Genomic DNA, 5768 nt, shown 5'->3' with positions numbered 1-5768 from the left:
ACCTCTACCCAACTATGATAAATGATTCCAAGATCCAAATTCATATTAACTTGGGCACGGTGGGGCCGATACATCCCTTATCAATATAACTCGGTGGATTAACTCTTTAATCGATTCTACTTTTAGAACTCTTGGTCGATAATATTACATTAACAATTATCTTTAGCCCAAAACACATCGACAAGGGCACGGTGGGGCCGATACATCCCTTATCAAATACTTTTGTTGAGTTCAATCCAAATTTCGAATAAATGTGTCCATGATCCAAACCCACGTTAACTTGGGCACGGTGTGGCCGATACATCCCTTATCAACATGAATTCGGTGGATTAACATTCATCACCCACTTCCCCTACGTAACAAGGTTTGTACCCCGGTGTGGCCGAGCGCACTCCCTCACGAAATAGGTTTTCATGGTTTCTACTCTTTGGTAAGGCTAAGTCTCAATTGTTTATTTTAGCGAGAGGTCATGTCAATTTATTATCTATCACGTTTTAAGTGAACTAAAGCGGTGAACTACGATAATTATATTTGACACGGTCGATAAACTCGATAAAAAGACAATGCATGTTTAAGTTATGGCGATTTAGCGATGCATGCGACATAAAATAAAATGCAAGCATAAAAGTAAATAAATCCTAGTATGGCCATCCTAAAATAGAAAAACTATTTAACTATTACATTTCGGAAACCAACTCCATTGGTCCCTTGAACTTCGGTTGTGGCACGCATCTCGAGGTAACACCGTCTTTATGTATCGCCATTCTTGAAGAAATCCGTCTTTGGGAACTCCGGAATGAATAAAATTACATAATAAATTACATAATTTCCTATTATACATTTGTAACTAAAATAAAATAAATCTATTAAATTACAAAACGGTGATACGAGATCACAATAAAAATTACAACCGAATCGATATTCCCATACATTTCGGGAAATACCAATTAAAATCTAAGGCCATACTAAGTAAAATTACATAATTTCAAAATTACATAAATTAAAATTATGACAATCATAAAGAAAATGCAGCATTATAATATCTAAGAACATGCTCAATTTTATGCTAAATCGCCTTTAATTAGCCAATATCGTATATTACTCGGTTTTTACGGATTTGCGTGATTTCAACATTTTTATAATCACAAAAATACATAAACTCATATTTATGCATAAGTTAATTACCCTAACCTCTTAGGACTCAAAATATAGTCTTCACTAATAATTTGACCATAATTAACCCATATTTTATAAAATTGTTCATAAATGGACTAAAAATTACAAAAATAAGCCATAAACTTCAAATAAATCACAAAATTACAAATAAATTCAAAATTTGAAATTTAATCTCATGAACATTCTGGAAAATTTCCATGACACTCATAATGTTCAAAATCTTAGGTTAAAAATTTCGAAATTTTTCCGGAAAAACAATGTTGCGGTTTATCGATTTTTAATAAAATAATCATAAAAACATGGAAAAATTATTTTCATTAACTTTTCAATTTTAGATCTAAAAATTATAATAAAATGCAACATTAGACGTTTTTCCTAAGTCATAGATTATGTTTTATTAATTTTCCACTAATAATGTCACTATTTATGCTACTTTTCTTCAAAAATCCATAAATCATGCAAAAAGACTTCTTTATAGCCAATTATTTTACACACATCTTGTAAAATGGCATGTGACAACATATAAATTTTCTATGGCCAGATTCGAAATTTAACTCATATTAACCTATTTTTCACTTAAATCCGAATTTAATAATGAAAAATTCATTTTTCGAGCATAACAAGTCCAAAAATTATGAAAATTTACAGGTTATCTCAAAATAATATATGTGACAACATATCCAAAAACCAAGTGAAAATTCGAAGTATAGCTAATTTTAGACCAAAAATGACATTTTTACTCATAAAATCACATTTAAATGCCATTATTGTAAATTATGAACAATAAAAATCCGAAAAATAACCAAAATATCCCAAAACACTTTAGGACCAGAAATATTAACATGCATGGATTAATTTCGTGATATATCATAATAACACAAATTTTACAAGTTTTATTTGTTATTCTTATAACTCGGAAAAACTTTTAACCGATTTGCATGCAAACAACCGTGGCTCTGGATACCAATTGAAGGAAATGTAGATTCATATACATACTAACATACTCTTATATGTCAAAATTAATTTGTCATAAGATTAAACATGGATTTTATGCATGCAAACAATATAATAAAAGAGAAGAAATCATATCCTTACATTGAAATTTCGGTTCAAATGGGCACAAAAGAAATCTCCTTTTCTTTTGTTCTTGAGCTTTCCAAATGGAAGAACAAGGATTCAAGTGTAGAATCCCTCCCAAAAGCATATACCCAAGGAATACATCTTAATAAACCAATACTATTTAGATCTAGTAATAATAATGGTTTTACAATAAAATTGATACAATATAAATTGTATTTTCACTCTTGAAATTTCGGTCAAGAGGTGGTAATATTTGTGAGTTTATTTCTCTAGAATTATCATAAATTGTAGAGAGTTTTCAAGGATTTTCTTACACTAGGAAAAAAAATATGGGAGGTATGAATGATGTAAAAGAGAAGAGCTTTCCTCTCTTTTCTTGTTGGTGGCCGAAAAAGGGGCATTGGGTAGTATGCCCAATGCCTTTTGTTTTTGCTCTTCACAAGAGACTAGGCATGCAAGCCTACTACCTAGTGTCATGATTGTGTTTTTATTTAAAAATAAATAACACAATATTTACTAAACACTCACCCATATTTCGGTTTTAAGTATAAAATGGAGAATCCATTTTATTTTGTCATTTGTCAAATTTGTCACATGTAACATGTTACATGACATGTTACGATGCAATGTATTTTTATCATATTAAAAATCAACATACTCATAAAATATGTCATTTACAAAATCGACTAGTAATTCGTAATTACTTGTACCAAAATATTTCACCAATTTATAAATCGTATTTATAATAATTCATTCGAATTTAATTGTTTCTTTAAACAATAATTTCATCCGAGTAATGATACAATTCGATTACTCAGACCGTATCTCATTTAATTACATTTCAATTTGATACGTAAATTATACTCACAAAATCATCCGTCAATTTTAAGTAATTTAATTAACTCGTATCGGTATACGATTAATTAAATAATCAATTAAGAGTATTTCCCTATAGGTATGACCTAAGGGGATCAACTGATCACCACCGTCGCACGACAGTAATGTCAAACTCTAGTCAGCCAATCATTACCGATATGTGTGGACCAGTTGACTTGTAAAATATTACATCCCACATGTATTCTTTTAATGAGATTTAATAATGATATTAAAATCACATGATCGCACTATTGTTGAGGACACATTTCCCAACACAACTTTAAACCCAAAAACTAGATTGAGTACACAATGACTCTATCTCTCAACATCATTGTTGCTAGTCGTCATATTCTAATCATCCTTTATATCAAATACAATGATGAAAACCACCATCGGTTTCTCATATTGACGAAGTAGTATTAGCAAAATTTATGTCAATCAAATAAACATTTAAAGAAGAAGGAACCATTAGATGTCCCACAACTAACTTGTTGATTCTTCAATAATTTGGGGTATTTTCCTTTCTAGCGTCCAACAATTAAGACAATGAAAACTTTATTGGTCGGGATTGATAGGTTTAGTATTTTTATTCTCAATAACGTTACTTTTAACATTACCTTGAATCAATTCCATTCTAATTTTACTTCTTTAAACCTCACCCTTTTCTTAACGGTTTAATAGAATGCTCCCACTCATTTCAATGAGTCTTTGCTAAGAGAAGCAATATTGAAATTCATGAAGACTACTCTTCATTCGTTTGTTTAGTCTTAAAACTTTCTTTGAAGTGGTTGCGGCATTTTGGTCAATTTTGATTTCCAACAAATCTAGTTACCAAAATGATGTAACGTTTCAAAGTACTTAACTCAATTAAGCATATGAGAAACAATTCATTGTAAGTAGATATGTTAGTCAAGAATCAAAAACCCTTTTGATCACCAATAACTTTTATCTATACTCTTCACAAGAGATCCTTACAATGGATAATACGAGGTTTTTAGAAGAAAATTTAAATTTTGTCTTTAGTTACGATGTTTTAATGGAAATTTGAACTAAAATCGAAATGATATCGTATATAAATTGAGGCAAAGAAATAGAACAATATGTTAACGGAATAGTGGAAAACTTAACATTTATCGTTTTATTAATACATGTAAATAACAAGTAAAGCATTTACATAGTCACCTCTACCCAACTATGATAAATGATTTCAAGATCCAAATTCATATTAACTTGGGCAACAGTAAAGCCGAATACAACCCTCATTAATATAACTCCGTGGATTAACTCTTTAATCGATTCTACTTTTAGAACTCTTGGTCGATAAAATTACATTAATATTTATCTTTAGCCCGAAACACATCCGGCAACCGTCGAGAATACTTTCGTTGAGTTCAACCCAAATTTCGAATAAATGTGTTCATGATCCAAATTTACATCAACTTGGGCATCGGTAAAGCCGAATACAACCCTTATCTTTATAAATTCGGTGGGTAGACATTTATCACCCACTTCCCCTACGTAGCAAGGTTTGTACCCCGGTAAAGCCGAGTGCACTCCCTCACGAAATAGGTTTTCATGGTTTCTAATTTTTGGTAAGGCTAAGTCTCAATTGTTTATTTAAGCGAGAGGTCATGTCAATTTATTATCTATCACGTTTTAAGTGAACTAAAGCGGCGAACTACGATAATTGTAATTGACACGGCCGATTAACTCGATTTAATGATAATGCATGTTTTAGTTATGGCGATTTAGCGATGCATGCAACATATTAATAAAATGCAAAGCATAAATAAAATCCTAGTATGGCCTTCCTAAAATAGTAAATCTAATAAACTATTACAAATTCGGAAACCAACTCCTTTGGTCCCTTGAACTTCGGTCTTGACACGCATTTCAAGGCAACATTTTCTTTGATGGATCGCCTTCTCGAGTGGCGCCGTCTTCAAGGTACTTCGGAATAAATAAATTACAAAATGAATTACATAATTTCCTATAATACACTTGTAATTAAAATAAAAATAAATCTATTAAATTACAAAACGGTGATATGAGATCACAATAATCACAACCGAATCGATATTCCCATACATTTCGGGTAATATCAATTAAAACTAAGGCCATACTAAGTAAAATTACATAATTCAAAAATTACATAAAATTAAAATATGAGAATCATAAATAAAATTCAGCATTATAATATGTATGAGCATGCCAAATTTTATGCTAAATCGTCTTTAAGAGCCAATATCGTATACTAATCGTTTTTTACGGATTTGCGTGATTTAACATATTAAAATCACAATAATTACATAAATTCATATTTATGTACAAGTTAATTACCCTAACCAACTTAGGACTCAAAATTAGTCTCCACTAACATTTGACAATAATTAAACTTGATTTCTTAATATTGTTCATAAATGGACCCAAAAATACAAAATTTATGCTATAAACCTCAAATTAAATCATAAATTTTTTAAATAATTTCAAATTTTGAAATTTAAACTCATGAAAATTCTGGAAAAATACCATGACACTCATAATGTTCAAAACTTAGGTTAAACATTTCGAAAATTTATCGAGAAAAACAATGTTGCGGTTTATCGGTTTTAACAATTATGACCCTAAAAATATGA

This window comes from Silene latifolia, chromosome 2 (assembly GCF_048544455.1).
Source record: "Silene latifolia isolate original U9 population chromosome 2, ASM4854445v1, whole genome shotgun sequence".
In the NCBI taxonomy this organism is placed as follows: domain Eukaryota; kingdom Viridiplantae; phylum Streptophyta; class Magnoliopsida; order Caryophyllales; family Caryophyllaceae; genus Silene; species Silene latifolia.
Note: the sequence above shows the minus strand (reverse complement) of the source record.